Source organism: Nymphalis io, chromosome 23 (assembly GCF_905147045.1).
Source record: "Nymphalis io chromosome 23, ilAglIoxx1.1, whole genome shotgun sequence".
Taxonomy (NCBI): Eukaryota; Metazoa; Arthropoda; class Insecta; order Lepidoptera; family Nymphalidae; genus Nymphalis; species Nymphalis io.
The window spans coordinates 529,514-546,653 of record NC_065910.1 but is presented as its reverse complement, the minus strand read 5'-3'; the positions used below and the strand labels follow the sequence as shown (position 1 = coordinate 546,653).

At 32.3% G+C, this 17,140-nt stretch overlaps 1 protein-coding gene and 1 non-coding gene across 7 annotated transcripts in view; both read right to left on the bottom strand.

The window, feature by feature from the left end:
- The window catches only part of LOC126777614 (uncharacterized), a 76,824-nt gene that overhangs the window by 39,923 nt on the left and 19,761 nt on the right, over window positions 1-17,140 (bottom strand). For 5 of the 6 annotated variants that reach the window (XM_050500692.1, XM_050500693.1, XM_050500690.1 and 2 more), the window contains exon 2: window positions 8,501-8,527. The exons of the other annotated variant lie outside the window; for it this stretch is intronic. The gene's annotated coding sequence lies outside the window, so the exon portion shown is untranslated. The remainder of the gene's footprint in view (window positions 1-8,500; window positions 8,528-17,140) is intronic. 6 annotated transcript variants of the gene reach the window in all.
- Window positions 8,916-8,988, bottom strand: Trnam-cau (transfer RNA methionine (anticodon CAU)). Its single transcript has one exon. It is a non-coding gene; the product is annotated as a tRNA-Met (tRNA).

Here is a 17,140-nt window from a genome sequence, read left to right as displayed (position 1 = left end):
TGTGTTCCGGTTTGAAGGGTGAGTGAGCCAGTGTAACTACAGGCACAAGGGACATAACATCTTTTTAACCTAATTGCCTAGGTTGGTGGCGCATTGGCTATGTAAAGAACGGTTAATATTTGCCCGTTCGCCTAACTATTATATATATATATATATATATATTAAACTCCAATAGTTCGATACGAAAATAGGTTAGTCACAACCAACTGTTATCCAAGGTTCGATACGAAAGTATAACTTTGGTATTGGGTTACTGAAAGAATTAAATTATGGCAAATTGATTTGTATTTAACATTTACGATATGTTGACACAGTAAAACACTACGTGGTATACCGAAGCACGCTAGGATGAAATCAAACGGAACAATAAAACAGACTAACAATGATTCGCGCTAAAATAGCAATCATATGAATTATACTCATGTTCTTTGTGAAAGGCGAACCGACAATTTGTGATTTCAATGAATCTCAGTTAACTGACCGTTAATAATTGAACCTAGTTTTAACCGAGTTTACAAACTCTCACTCCAATTAAAATGTATTAAGTTCACTTTTTCTCGCGTGTGTGTTGTGGTTTTTATTAAGCTGTTTGTTTATTTTTTCATCATTAGTTTATTTATAGCGAATTAATTTAAAGAATATAAAATACAATCAATCGTATTGAACAAATGGCGCGACTGCATAATAATTGAATGATCATTCAATATCAGAAATAGCTTGAAGCTGTAGCGAGCTGAGCGGTTGCTTAGCGACAACTTAAAAAAGAGACATCTTCTGTCGAAGATAAGCTTTGTAACTAACGAGTCAGAGGACATGGATACGTTTTGTAGAAGAGTTTTCTAAACCTTCTCACTTGTCTGCCTACCTAATAATATATAAAAGACCCCAAATATCCTTTTAAACGCCTAGAAAGAGAGCCTAAGTGCGCAGAGAAACTAGAACAGGACTGCAGCACAGCACAGCAAACTCTTCCACAGACGTAACAAGGGGAACCGACTACAGCTGTACTGAGAGTTTGGATTAAGATATAATTCATATTATATTCATGATGAAATATGCTTAAGTAATCTTAAAATCAAATTAGATGGTCATAAACCGCTTTACACATTCATATGTAATTTTTGTTACGTATTAAGGTAAAAGCAATGATGTTTCATATCGTAACTTCCTGGTTTGCGGTGCGGCAACGAATCGCCACAACATAATGTTAAAAGAGTTGTTAAAATAGTAACAGAGGGCTTATTAATGAAAAAATAAATCGAAAATCGAAAAAAAAAATTAGTTTTACCATGCTCAATGTTTAAAATATGATTTCTTCTATGACATGAGCTTAAAAAGCCGAGATGGCCCAGTGGTAAGAACGCGTGAATCTTAACCGATGATCGTGGGTTCAAACCCGGGCAAGCACCACTGAATTTTCATGTGCTTAATTTGTGATTATAATTCATCTCGTGCTTTACGGTGAAGGAAAACATCGTGAGGAAACCTGCATGTGTCTAATTTCACTGAAATTCTGCCACATGTGAATTCTACCAACCCGCATTGGAGCAGCGTGGTGGAATAAGCTCCAAACCTTCTCATCAAAAAGAGGAGAGGAGGCCTTTAGCCCAGCAGTGGGACATTCACAGGCTGTTACGGTTACGGTTACGGTATGACATGAGCTTAGAGATTCTGTTTGATAAATGCGGCACTGGTTTACGATATTTAGTATGTAATTTGTAATTTTTAAACGACTGCCAAAAAAAGTAGTGTAATATTTTCAGGGTTCATGTATGTATGTATGTATGTACGATCTATAAAAACTTTATTCTCGTAGAGGTCCACAGTTATAACTGTTTTTGTACATAGAGCGTACTAAAGAAATAATTGTAACAGAACTCAGTATGCGATGCGGGGAGCCAATTAATATTTTAATAACGCATCAATACCGTTCTACGCGTTCCGTTAAACGTGAGCTGGCGTCACGATTGTTTTGAATTGAATACTTATACTTTTTAGTCGCAACGTCCGGTTAAAATTCCCCATAAAAAACAAAACGTAACTCATTCAAGTAAGGTTTTACAAGCATGAATCGTAATGCAAAAGCATGAATAGATGTAAATAGTGCCCGGTTCGGAATGTAGATCCTACCGAGAACCGGCAAGGAACTCGGTAGGTAATGGATTGGTATGATAATAAAATACAGTTAAATTTGTATAAAAATCAACAACAATTTAATCCAAACCTGCACGCTTTTTTATCACATGAAGTTCAGTTCATATTTATATATATAATAAGACATATCGACATGTCTTATTTTTTTGTGTTGGCAACGTTTAGAAATAAAAATAGTAAAAAAAAGTGAATTGTTATTAAATAAAACATTATAACTCTCTCTTTATCGAGGAATTCTCCATGTTTCGGTTTTGTTATGTAGAGGAGTATGGTTGCCATGGTTATTGAGAGGAATCTATGTTATCGAAATCTATAATAAAGTTACGCAGATCATTTAACATCGATACAAGATTATATAGATGATAAAAGTGCTTGGGGTTAGTATTGGTTGAATTTTATTCACGCTATATAAGTTTCTACATCCAATTTATAATAATATATTTACCAATCCTACATAAAAGTCAACGAATACCAACTTAAGACTTTATAAATTTATCATATGATAAATTTATAAAGTGGTAAAACATACTTTCGGTAAATAAATGTGTAGTTAAAGTAAGTAATAATATCCTGGGACATTAATCACACACGACTATCTGTTCCCAAATTAAGCTTGTACAGAGCTTGTGCTATGGAAACCAGACAACTGATATACTACATATACTACTTTCCTTTTGTAAATACATACTTATATAGATAATTACACCCAGGCTTAGGAGAAACAGACATGTTCATGCACACAACTGTCTGTCCTTGGTGGGAATCAAACCCACAACCTTCGGTGTGAAAGGCAAGGATCTACCAACCACGCCAACCGGCCTGTCATAGTTTAAGTTTTGGTTAAAGTAAGTGGTTTATATAATATAAATTTAAGTCGCCGGTGTTAGAATTTGATCAGTAAAAGTTTGTTCTCATTAGGAAAAGGTGTCGAGCCTATTAACCACTGCGCCAATGCGGGATACACATGTTTAGAAATTCGTCCGACATACGCAGGTTCCTCAATGTTTTCCTTCCCCGCTTTTAAATTGAATTATTATCTCTAAATTAATTATTATAAAAAAAAATATGAACGTGGATATTCATTGGAGCTTGCCCGGGTGGAGAGCCCGCAGTCTTCGTTTCAGATTTAAAAATATTATTAAAATATGCCTGTAGTCTAATTAACTGTACAAATCTATGTATCTACATCGTTTATTTTTTTTTACTTGAATAATGACGAAGAGAAGTGCAGTGAGGTTTTTAGACACGTTCGTCCCGTCCCGTATTTGATGGCTATGAGATCACCTGACATCGAATATGACGGATATCATGTTCGATGGCAAGTGATGTCATACAGTACTTTTCGTAGGTACATATAATTTGTATTTACAGAATGTAATATTACGTGATGATATGTTTATAATGCGATATTAAAAAAAATGTTATCATATAATAATAATAAAGCTATACAAATACATAAAAAGCCCGGATGGCCCAGTGGTAAGAACGCATGAATCTTAACCGACGATCATGGGTTAAACCGGGCGAGCACCACTGAATTTTCATGTGCTTAATTTGTGATTATAATATATATAAATAATTTAAATAATTTATATGCATATGAATTATTTTTCATGCATTATGTAACGTACATAAAAATGGCAAATTTCGATGGATTTTTGTCACTAACTGAATTACATGCGAAACCACTGGTTTTGCTAGTAACAACGAATATTGTTTTTATGCTATTACATCCTGCATTGTATGTAGATATATCTAACCCCCAACGGAAAAGCGTGGTAGTTTTGGTGCTCTTGGCCCGACCTGAATTGGAACCTAGTACTTTGGGATATGCGCTCTTTTAAGCTATTAATACTAGAACTAGATCAAAGGGACTGACAATATTTATTTACTGTTATATAATTATTGAGCATATATATATATGTACCTATTACAGGATAAATTTTTAATTCCCCTCGGATAAAATAAAAAGAGGATGTTTTTTATTTATTTGTTTATTTAGTGTACAGGAAACAAACAGTGAAATAATTACAATAAAATAAAAAATATAAAACAATTCATAAACCAAAACAGTTTCCATTTATAAATTAATCATAAGTAATTACAAAACAAGACATTTTTTATATTTAATAGGTGCATGAAATTATATAATTCATTTATATAATTTAATTTAATATAAATTTAATTTTTAAATCAAGAAAACATAATTTAATAATAAATAATCAATTTATAATTAATTAATTAAAAATGCATGAGTAAATTAAGGCTCTTGAGAGTATAATATTTCTTTTACTTGCAGTTTGAATTTTTTAAGGGAGAGATGAAATATATCACATTCAATAAATGTTTTATTGTACTGTTTAGATGATCTATTAATAAATGCATTTGCTGCATATTTAGTCTTTGTCAATGGAAAATCAAAAATAGATTTATTGCGACTACCAGGGCGAGGATACTTGATATTTATTTTAGAAAGGAGATAAGGGGAATCAAATATGTTGTGGATCAATTTATATAAAAACACCATATCACGTTCAAGTCGTCTCTGTTCAGTTGTCGGTATCTTTTCTATTTGATTCAAATTATTTATAGACGAAAATTTTAAATATTTTAAAAACTTTTCCTGAATATTTTCGATGAATTCTATATATTTACTATACCGTGGATTCCAGACAGTGCAAGCGTATTCTAGAATAGGTCTCACAAATGATTTATATAAAAGAGCAAAAGTTGAAACACGCTTAAACTCTCTGGAAATCCTCAGCACAAATCCTAGCATACGAAACGCTTTAGAAGTTATGGAATTTATGTGTTCATCGAAAAGAAGTTTAGAATCGAGTGTTATTCCAAGATCTTTGACCACTGATACACGTTTTATATCATCTTCCTTAAATCGGTAGTTGTAAATGATCACTTTTCTTTTTCTGGTATATGTTATACAATTACATTTCTTTATATTCAAAAACAGCGAATTGGTAGTACAATAATCGCTAAGTAAGTTCAAATCTTTTTGCAGACTAATACAATCATCAACACTCTTAATAATTTTATAAGTTTTTGTATCATCAGCATATAATAGAAATTTAGAAGATGCAAATACCGAAACAACATCATTTATATATATATTAAAAAACAGTGGTCCAAGATGTGAGCCTTGAGGGACTCCAGATGGAACTGGTAGAAAAGATGAGCAATATCCTTTCACAGTAACGGCTTGACTTCTATTCAATAAATATGACTTGATCCATCTAAGGAGGTCACCATGTACACCGATGAACTCCATTTTTGCTATTAAGATAGAATGAGAGATTTTGTCAAACGCTTTGGAGTAATCGGTGTACACAACGTCCACCTGATATCCTTTGTCCATTGCAGTCAAAACATAGTCAGTGAATTCACACAAATTAGTTTCAGTTGATTTCTTGTTAATAAATCCATGCTGCTGGTCAATAATTATGGGACGTATGCTTGGAAAGATTTTGTCATAAATTATACGTTCAAAAAGTTTTGGAATTGAACTTAATTTCGAAATAGGACGATAATTTTTGATATCATGTCTATCTCCATTTTTAAAAATAGGCACAACATAAGACTGTTTCCAAATTGAAGGCATAGTACATGTATGAAGGGAAATACAAAACAATAAATGTAAAGGAATAGATATAGTCATATAGCATTTACTTAGAAAAAGAGGTGGTATACCGTCAGGTCCGCTACCTTTTTTAATATTTAAGGTTTTCAAATACTTACGAACCTCAGCAAGTGAAATATCAACAGATGACAAATTAATTGTATTAGCATATCCACTATTATTTTGACTGTTACAGGAAAAATTGTTAAGATGTGTACTATGTTCAAAGGATGTATAGAAATATTCATTAAATAGATTGCTTATTTGCTGACCGTCACTTGTTGAGATATCGTTATAATATAGCCGCTCAGGTATGTCATTTGTATTCTGTTTGGTCTTGACAAATGTCCAAAAACACTTAGAGTTTCTCAAAATATTATTTTCCGCAAAATCAAGATAGTTATCGTAGCATGTCTTTTCAACCCTTTTTTGTCTATCACGAAGTAATTTAAAAGTACTGTAATCACTGTAATTATCATACATTTTCCATTTTTTGTGATATTTTAGTTTTTCTTTAATAATTTTAATAAGTGCAGGAGAATACCACGCTGGATACTTACTAAGATCAACAACCACTTTAGAAGGAATATTCTTTGTAATTATATCATTGATTATGTAATAGAATTTCTCAACGGATGTGTCAATATCATAGTAATCAGAAATAACCGACCAATCAATGTTAGCCAATAATTCATTAATTAATTTATAGTCAGCTTTATGAAAAAGTTTAACAATACGAGGAGGGCTAAGAAAGCTACTAATGTTAATATCTATTAACATAATATCCAACGTGGGATGGTGTAAATCTTCCTTTACTAAAGGTGTTTCACAGCGCATAACCCTACAATTTGAGTTACTGAAGACAAGGTCTAATTGGCGATTATTGATGTTTGAGACTAAGTTATATTGGGAAAAGTTATTTAAGGACATGAAGGAAGACATTGCATTGACCATTGAGTTTCAATATTCTCACAGAGCTCAGCGGATGTGGACGAAGGAGACCAAATAGCACTGGGAACATTAAAATCACCAACTATTAAAAATATATCTTTCGGATTCAATATCACTAATTCAGAGATACGTTCATAAAAGTTCAACTGATCTTGAAATTGTGAACCCGACTGAGGAAAATAACAAAAAAAAAAAAAAAAAAAAAAAAAAAAAAAAAAAAAAAAAAAAAAAAAAAAAAAAAAAAAAAAACAAAACAAAAAAACAAGTTTTGCTTCTTTTAATATTATTTCAGTATTTTTTACCCACCCGTTTTTGCAAAAACGATACAATACAACTAGTATACATAATAGAATGCAAAGACTTAATTAAACTACAACGCATCGATGTGGGTATACAATGCAGCCTACATGCGCATGCGCACCTGCCAAGGCCTTCTAACCGACGACAGTGGTGATTCATCTCTTCACACTGAGCCTGTCACAGGGCTGTGGAGATTTTTATAATATTACTTCGTGACGTTCTTGAATTCAAGAAATAATCGGTTAAAAATGTAAAACTTTAAGTTGGAATATTAAAATGTTATTAAAATTAAAATGCTAAAAGTGCATTGCAAAAAACCTTAATTATCGTCATTGCAACTTAAGTTAAATAAATAAAAAAAAACAATGTCACGCACGTAGTCCAATTAGATCGGTTTATTTGTATTCAATACACGAACTGCCAATGTCATAAATTAAAAAGTTATCACAACTATGTTAATAATGAGCATGAACAACCCTGGCGTGATGTCAATGGTGGAGTGTCAAGTTACAAGATTAGGTGTAACATACATGAATACAAACTTATTAACTGGCTCGTTGGTCTTGCGTTGTGTATCCTGGTCTGTTGAGCGAGGTCCTAGATTCAAATGCCGAGCCACTATTTAATCTCTTTGATATTCATAAATTAATAGTTAAAAAAACGTTTTAACCCGCTTCTATGCCGTTAACTGAGAGTGCCCTTGTCTGAATCAGCATCAGGTTAATAATAAAAATTTCAAAGTAGGATAAGAGGAACTTGTTCTAATTCAGCTTGCAATATTTAACCCAATCAAACTAACAAATATAATGAGTTAAATAAAAATTTGTAAAAAGGATAGTCTATTATTGTAGATACATAATTATGTTAATCATTTATATCTGCTATAAGATTTATCTTATTAGCTATTAAAGTTTGTTCGATCCGTAACTTGATATATAAGTTCTGACTCCGGTTCAAACATCTCACACGAATCGCGCAGGTGTGGTCGCGCCTTGTGTAATAAATACACATTATTTGTACAGTATCAGCGGCCTTATAGTGACCTTACAAATTACATAACGTCATTGTTTGTATGAAACAAATTTGATAATATTCTCTCAAAATTACGTCAACATATATTCAACCTTATATCTTGAATATAAGATTACAATTCGCTGTAAGTAAGTGTAGAATAAAAAAACAGTAAAAGACATAGTACAAAAATATATTTCTTTAAAAGGTATTCGTAAATCAACTTTATTGTATCAAGAATAAGAGCTAGAGTTCTCATTTTGATAGTTCGTTAATGTTGGCAAAGAGTTGCAAAATTGCCGAAAACATCGTCCGTTTGTAAATTTGAAGATGGCCTACCGATAAGACTTTCGGCATAATTTTTTGTGTAAGTTTTGAAATTAGTTTTTGTTAACGTCTAATAAATTAAAGCTGTATTATGTAACGTATAAAACTATTTTAATTTATACTTACACCTCTCTAGCTAGTTGGCAGATAGATCTGAAAAAAAAACGAAAATTAAAAAAAATGTTAACATCACCAGGTTGATATATGTAGTTCACTCTATCGCCTGATAGATGGCGTTAATCGTGAATAAAATAAAAACTGCGCAGTTAGTACATAAAGATCATATCATTATTTAAAGTACATTATAGTTAGATATTTTAATCGCATTTGGATATTCAAATATTCAAACAGATGGTTGTAATGTACTCTGACTGGCATTGTTTAGAAGCGAAATATTAGCATATACGATGTTGTAACAAACACGCAGTACGGAATTTATTGCAACATCGAATACAGGTGGTAAACTGGTTGTTTGGTCTTATTTACAGAGATTATTATTAATTGTAATTGATTTAAGATAAAATAAAATTGAAAAAAGATATGCCCCGGGTGAGGATCGAACTCACGACCTTAAGATTATGAGACTTACGCGCTGCCTACTGCGCTACCGAGGCTGATGATGAAATGTTTAAATAACAGGATTATATTTAAACATAACAGTAAAAGAAATTATGGAATAGAATTTAAGTAAAATATTTAAACATTTTATAAACAAATAACAATTTAATCAAATCAAATTAACTGAGTATGTGTTTTGATAAACAAATATAGACACAATACATAAAAAGTATACAAATTTAATTTATTTTTGCATATCAATTCAAGATATTGTATTTATTATTTTTCACCGACGTGTTTTGGCGCTTTCGACCATAGATTAAATAAAATTTGAATATATCACATTCGAATTATAATAATTAACGGTTAGTTCCCTATTTTTTATTTAAAGTACCTATTTATCGTTTATCTTATGGTCGTTATAAAAATAATTTAATACAAATATAATTAACTTAATTTATTGCTATTATAAGTACTTGTTGACATTTATGATTATATTTTGTTAGTTGTTATTTTAATCGACTTCAAAAAAAAGAGCAGGTTCTCAATTCGGTTGTATTTTTATGTTTGTCACCTCAGAAATCTGTCTTTCATGGATTTGGTTTTTGTTTCGTTTAGGTAGGTATACTTTTTGTTTGGTCCCATTTAAATTTGATGACAATATAAGAATGATGGGTAATTTAATTATTCGATTAGGGCAGCGATACTCGACCTTTTCTTTATGGGGGCCACAAACACGTGTTAGTCATGCTGTCGCGGGCCGCAAACAAAATATATTTAAGTAATGATTTTACAAATTGAACATTTTTTTTAATCATTTCATGAGGTTTTAAACAGCTTACAGTGTTTGTGGCCACAAGCAGTTGTTTAATTCTAGGTTTGTGGCCACAAGCAGTTGTTTAATTATTAGGTGTTAATAAAAACCTTTGAAATTTAAAATAGCCCCACCACAAAAGCCCGCCGGGGCGCAGGTCGAACACAGCTGGATAAGGGGACGAAATTTTTGACGATAGTCGGTTTTGTTTTTAAGCAAATATTTTTTCTTTCCTTGCTGTCTAAAGGCGTTCTTCTGTTATGTGCCCTTGTATTTTGCTTTTAAAAGACCGCTTATGTATTTGTTTTTATTATTTAAATTGAGACTATAAATTATTGTTAAAAAAATATTAAAATATTAAATATTTTTTGAAATGTATTACAATATTCTATTATATTTAAATAACTATGAATTAGTTAAAGCAATTATTAACAAACAGGAATTTTCGAAGCTAAATCCATTGGAATGTTCGTAAACAAATCAGATGTTTAGATTTAAAGATAACACATCTCAAGTATCAGCCCGCTCGGATATCTATGCAGCCGGCAATCGGTATTCACAATCTTATCGCGTTATATATACATAACTAGCCGACCGTCCCGGATTCTTGTGAGTGAAATAAGTTTTTTTTTTGTAAATTGAAATCCTCGAATATAGCACCACCATAAACCATTTATCAACTCAAACACGCACAAAAAAATCAACAAATTCGTTCTAGCCGTTAAGGAGTTAAGTGACAATGCTTACTATTATTTTGAATGCGAAAGTGAATTCGTTTGTTTATTTTTTTGTTGTTTTATTTCGGTATAATTTATATTCAGAATTCCAAGTAACAAGCTACTTTATTAAAGAACATATTTATGTATATATCATAAATAAATCCTTTCGAAACAGATCGACATATATATTTGTATGTGTTCGTAGTTGTATAAAGAAAGGAAAACGTCGTGTCACTTTCTCCTAATTATACCAACCATGTAAGTACTCGCATTGTTGAATGAGTGAGGAATTAGCTTCGTATGAAAGTGTTCTTATGTAATAGAAAAGCATACATTTTCTGGAAATCGCCTTATAATCAATTGAATCCTATAGCATGACGAGTTAAAAGTGCGTAAGCCTAATAAATCCCACGATATTATATACCCCAAGATATATAATGATATAATTTTTATGTAATATTGATTTTGCCGAAACGGAATGTTACAATTTTAACCAGGAGTGAAAATAAGAACAAACTCGAAAATCACCGCAGAAAACGGTCGTGAAATGTCAGTTAGTGATATGCGACATTGACCGTTATAATAATAACACTTCAATAATACACGCATCAAAATAGTATATCGTGAACTGAGCTCTTACAGAATAGCACTGCAGGATAAATTATGGTGCACAAGTGTGTGGTGCAAAAACACAGGTGCACTCTTATGTCATAATCCATTTTAACAAAAATCCGATACAATCGGAGGATAATAATGATACCTACATGTGTGGGTATAATATATTAATTATGCATTAAATTATCCCTACACAAGTTGTCCTTAATTAGTCTTTGGGTCCCTGTGAAGAAATACAGTTATGTGGTTCTAGATCAATTTCCATTTTAAAATAAAAAAAATATAAAGTCAGCTATGAAGTTAAATTATTCAGATTCTATATAAACCGGTTCAGAGAAAAGGCCGCCAAGATTCCGATACGTCCTTTGTTTCATTAATCTTTAGTTCTATTCTATACTAGCCGACCGCCCTGACTTTACACGAGTATATAAATTGAATGACTTTGTGTAAGCCACACCACCAATTATATTACCACCTCCTCCGGCTCTCGTGAACCGGTTCAATATGTGAGCCAGTGTAAATACGGGCATTGACAGTACAAGTAGCGCCTTAAGGGTAAGAAGTTGTTTATTTGTTACAATGCCAGTGTCTAGTGGGGGGGGGGGGGAAGATGTTTAATTGTCTTTACTCCTGTCTTTCTGTACTATCAGTCTGTACTTTACAATTTTCAGTCTCGTTTGTCTTTCATTGAACCAATTATGCTAAATCCTAGCAACTTGTGTCAATTTAAATTAAGTTTAAAAGTGGAAAAGACGTTTAAGGCAACAAAGCCATGATATTTAAAGGTCGTGAGAGTGAAGGGCACTGCTCTGTAAATTGTGGTTACGATAACTATTAGTTGATACCAATAAGATAACTTGTTGCCAAATTGTAATTATATAAAAACATGTATTTTAATTTGGAGCACTCCTGTGTAGGAACAGTATGGACTAAGCTTTCAAAGAAGCTCAAAGAAAATAAACGAAGTATACCTATATATATTAAAACCCAATCTGTGTCCTGAAATTTCTTCCAAGTTAAAGGATTATTCACGTCAGTGTACAAAACACACAATGAGCAGGTCGCTTAGTGTTTGTCAAAGCGGTTGACGTTCAATGACACAAACTGTTCAGCTTTATAAAAAAGACTAGCTGCTCCGCCCAGCTATTATATATTACGCGTTAAACGTTCCTGGTAGGGTAAACCCTCGTGCGTCGTAGCCTAATGTTACATAGCCTTTAACCATCCTTATGAATTGGGCTCTAAAATGCAAAAATAATTTAACAAATTCGTTCAACATTAGAGCGTTCAAACAAATAAAATAAAACTCTTCAAGTTTTATTATATTAGTAAACATATAAATGATTGTCAAAATGATTGATTCTAAATATAAATCAGTCTTTATACAACCATATTAAACACACGCGAATATTTCTTGAATATTCCTTAAATGTATCTTTAGTCTTATTTCTATATAACATAATTGTTTTTACTGACAATAGGATCTAACATAAAAAGTTTTATAACGTATGTTTTAATGATGATCGCAGGTCGATTCCGATTGTGGTAAAAATTATATTTCAATAATTATAGTAATTTAACGCCCACGGCCAACGTGATGATGAAATGTATTCTTCCAACAATAACTTTGTACTCTGTTTTTTATTCACTAACCGTCATCGCCCATGGATCCATGGAACAACAAATATCAATTTCACGCTCATCTGTATAATCCTATTAAAATTAAAAATATACAATTATCGGCAGGGCCCCGATTACTGTATATTTTACTTGACGGTATGGCTTTGTGCAAGCCTATCTGGATAGGTACCATCCGCTCATCAGATATTCTACCGCACAACAGCAGTACTTGGTATTGTTGTGTGTATAAATAACATCTTAGTTTCCAAGGTTGGTGGAGGTTTATATATCTTACAGCGCCAATGTCTATGGACCAATTACCTCCAAATAGCCCATTTATCCGTTGTACCTATTTTATAAAAAACAAAACAGATTATTTATTTACTTACAAGTAACGACGTTAGATGTTAATTTGCGCCTGTTTATGGTGACTTCGATGTCGCCGAGTATTACCTAACTCGGACGAGGCCTCTGCGAAGAACGCAAGGCTATAATACAAATAACTCTGATATGTGCTAATGAGACGTGATACGGTTTAACCACATAATGCAATTATACAATAGTTCGAAGGCCAATATATATTATATATTTACCAAGTAGAATCTAAGTCACTTTACTTTTAACAAGCTTTTATTTCACTTGCTATTTGTTAGTTTGTCCAGATCTTGCGAGTTTATTTAGAACCATTTTCTTCATCCTACGGAGTTAAATTTTTATATGTTGACTCAGTTCCGATGATATTGCATTCTTGTAACATGACCTGTGTGAAGGTGCTTTCAATGTTATAAGTAAAAATATTCTATGCTGATAGTTTTTATTACACGATAATAAATGATGTTATTAGTAAAACGCGCAAAATTAAATTGTTCGTCTGAAAACATTGGTTTTATAGTGATCTAGTGTTGGAAGTGACGAGCTTGAGAGTGATGTTTGGAAATGTTCCCGCTTAAAGGACCATGTTCTTCCTCTACGGTCACCAGCATTTTGTATATAAAACTTGTTTTCCTTAATCTCAAAGTCCGATTGGACGCCAACCGACACGGGACAAAAGCCAACGGCTTCACGTGCTAACCGAGACATGGGAATAACATTGCAACTTATTAACTTCAGTCTGCAACGAGAACTCCTGGATAGGATAGAATAGGATAGGACGCCTGGATAGAAGGATAGGTGCATGACGACCCGGTTTTTTTTCTTTCGTAAAATATTTATAAAGTAAATATGAAATTAATATTGCCAATAATGTACCTGCGACAAATATTTATTATACGAATGTGGTAACAAAATGTTGGATTGAATGAGTCAAAACCTAAATACCTTAGCCAATTTTAAAATAAGGTATCTTTACAATCTATGTGTCATGAATATTTTTAATTATTGCTGAATAGAAGTTTATATTCTTACTAGGATACTTTAAATTCTTCTCCTGTATAACGTTAAGCGAGAGTTTTTTTTGACAAAAGCTAATGTTTAACCACAATCACATCACTTAGATATTTTCATAGTCTCATGTCTTATACTGCGTTACTTTTAGGTTACGCTTCGGACATAAAAACGATATTCATTCTTCAGAAACGAGTTGTTTATGCTGTCAAAGATTTTGATAGAAAGGGTGAAACAAATATTGTATCAGCACAGCTTTCGATTTCACATAGTTACCTTTCCCTTTCAAGGGCAGGGTATTCTATAAAAACAATTCGAAGACTTATAATTTGTAAAAGATTACATAAACGATAGATGACTTTGGAGTTAGTATTCGTCGACGATCATACAGGATACATAAATATAATTGTATATAGTTACTTCTATTGAAAAAGAGTTCTGAGTTTCTTATCGGTTCTTCTCAGTAGAATCCACAATTAAAATAAATATATATCAAAAATGACGATTCAAAATTGCTTATAAGAGCCTACTTGAATAAAGTATATTTTGTCTTTCAACTTTGACTAGTATGATAGTAAGTTGTCTTTTAAGGTAAGCAATGATGCAGTCCAGAACGCGCTTGCCTAAAAAATCCTTATCAACAATAATAATAATACATCATTTTATAATAATAATATTATCTTTAAATTTATTTATCATTGACAATTTTGCAATACTGTCGATTTCACAACACGCAAACATAACATAACGCCAATTTTCAAGAGGTCAAAGAACACAAAATTACTTAGAAGTCAATTGCGTCGTTTCAATCTAATTTAGTGTTTGCACCGACTCCTTGTTTTACATTCGTGTTATAGGGTCATTTGTATTCGAAGATCACCAGGTCACGAGGTCGTTTGTGATGACATAATGGTTAGTGCATGCACCTGAAATACTCATCCTACTAAATTAAATTTAAAAGGCCGCCTCTCCTTTTGAGAAGAAGGTTTTTGAGCTCGTTGCACCACACTGCTTCAATGCTGGGATTTGCATCTGAAACATGCAGGTTTCCTTACGATATTTTTCTTTACCGGCGAACACGGGATGAATCAAACACGAATTTAGTATATGAAAATTCAGTGGTACTGGCCTGGGTTGATCACGCAATCTTCAATCTTAAGATTTTAGTGTTTTAGCACCTAGGTCATCTCGACTTATATCAAATGTCTATTGGAAATAATTAACAAACACCGTAGCCATTTATATACAATTATATGCCATTGCAAACAACTTAACATTAAAGCTAAATCAAAATTCCTTCTAATATTACCCACATATGTAACTATGAAATGTATATTCCAGTTTTCCTATACAAGGGGTGATTTAGAGTGTTTAATTGCGTAAGCGGCACAAGTGCATTAATAAAAACTAAATTCGCATCAGTAATTGTATGCTTATTGTCTTCGACGATGCAAATCGTTGCGACGGAATTGACGGGGAAGTCTGCGGGGTCACGATCAGTGTCAATGATCGAAGTTCAATCAAGCAAAAAGTATTTGAGTTATTACTTATTTAGCTACTATTAATTGTTTTTTAATATTATAAACTTTGAATTTGATTTTTAGAACATATAATAATTTCATTAATTATAATGACTTAAGCCTGTATATGAAGAGCACAATTCAAAGGTATATATTTATACAAACTACAATTTAAACTTAAGTCGCCACTATCCAAGCTCAGTTGATATTCACGAACGGCATTACTATAAATGTTATTTAGGGATTAGTTAAGCAATTCGAATGTAAATTCAATAGTAACACAAAGGATGGCTAAGTTTTTAACTTAACACTCGCTTACAATATTTATAAGGCCGCTAAAGTTTTATCGTTTCGGTCTCATCTCGAGGAGATCCTTTAGAGCATATTCACTGAGGTACTCCAATGCATCGGTGTATGTGGCAGAATATCAGCAACCCATACAGGTTTCCCCACGAAGTTTTCATCACCGAACACGAGATGAAATCTGTTAATTAACCTTTACCATTATATAACCAAATTGATTAACTGCACGCAATCAATAAAGTTTTTAAATTCTCTATAATTTTTTATAAAAATAAAAAACGCTTAAAAGAATCCACGCAACAAAAACTAAAGGTATATTGTACCATTGAAGTTCCATGATATATTGAATAACATAAGTTATGTGGTACAAAAACTTGTTGCTCAACTCACGAACACACGAGCTATAGATATTTGTGATGAGAACATAGGACGTACAAGGTCATTGCGATCGTGTGGGTACCTTAGCTTATGCCGGCTTCTTACTATGGGATATAATATATATAACATAATCTACAAGTATTACTTATTACTAATACAAGACCTAATTAATATTATAAATGTAAAGGGAGTTTGTGTGTTTATTCGTTTGTTTGTTACGCTTTCAGGTCTTAACTACTTAATATCAAAATGAAATGTTGCATACACGCTGTCAGGGGTATAGAAAATGACATATGGTACCTGTTACCTATAACGTGGGGTTCGTTACGTTAGTAGGTTATTTGTAGTACATTATTAAGCTGTAGAGTTTGTTTGTGTGTGTGTGACTTATTATTAAGATCTGTCATAAAAATTGAGATAATTTATTGAGAGAGGTTTAGTTTGGACTATATATCATTACGGGGCAGGAGTAAAGTTTAACGCGGATTTAATCGCTCTCCTCATACCCAGCACGATTTTTCACGCGACCACGTCACCCTAAAATTATATCTAGTCAACGTAGCGTGGGTTATTATTATTATTTATGTTCATTATACTAATCTAAAATACATTGGTAGCTTAATATGAACACCAGTATTAGGAAGAGCCGCCTTTATTTATATATAATTAGTAGGTAATGATGGCACACTCAAACCGCAGTGTTATGTAATATATATAGTATATACATTTAAATGACTCGTTGGTATAGTAGCTAGCCTATAACTCCGCAGATCTCGAGGTCGTAGGATCAAGCTATAAAAAGTTATGGGTATGGGTTTGACTAACGATTACAAAAATTCTCAGTAACAGTACGGAG